The sequence below is a fragment of the Myotis davidii genome, unplaced genomic scaffold (genome assembly GCF_000327345.1).
Source record: "Myotis davidii unplaced genomic scaffold, ASM32734v1 scaffold3786, whole genome shotgun sequence".
In the NCBI taxonomy this organism is placed as follows: Eukaryota; Metazoa; Chordata; class Mammalia; order Chiroptera; family Vespertilionidae; genus Myotis; species Myotis davidii.
The window spans coordinates 7,848-8,371 of NW_006297411.1; positions in this window are offsets into that span (position 1 = coordinate 7,848).

Sequence of the window (524 nt, forward strand, 5' to 3'; positions counted from 1 at the left end):
ACCCTGATGTGCAGGGTGCCCTCTGGCGGGTGATCACAGGGAAGCGGGCACTGACATGATAAGGTCTCCAGCGTCACTACCTTCTTTTCTCTTTTTGGACTAAAGGAGGAATCCTCTGGGCCAGTAGCTAGGATAAATGACTCAGAACTGCTATCTCTCTGAGCATGAGGATTTTTTAATTTTTTTTTTTTTAGTAAGGGATAATAATTATTGTTTCTCCAAAGAAGCCCTGCCCAGCTCTAGGCAATGGATATGCAAACTAATGTGTCAGTTCCCTCAACAAATTACAACTTCAGTCACTGGGTGCTCCCTTTTCTGGGTAGAAGTGAAACTTAGGGAGCCCTGAATGCTTACAGGTTCATATCCCACAGAAAATGGCTCTTTGGCCTCGTTTCCCCAAAATATCCCTACAAGTTTCCCCACCAGGAGGTTGAGTTCAGGTATAGTTGGTCTGTTAATAAAACATAGGCCTAGAGATCAGAATTATTTTATTTCTCTCATCAGACATCTACAAGTCTAAAAAT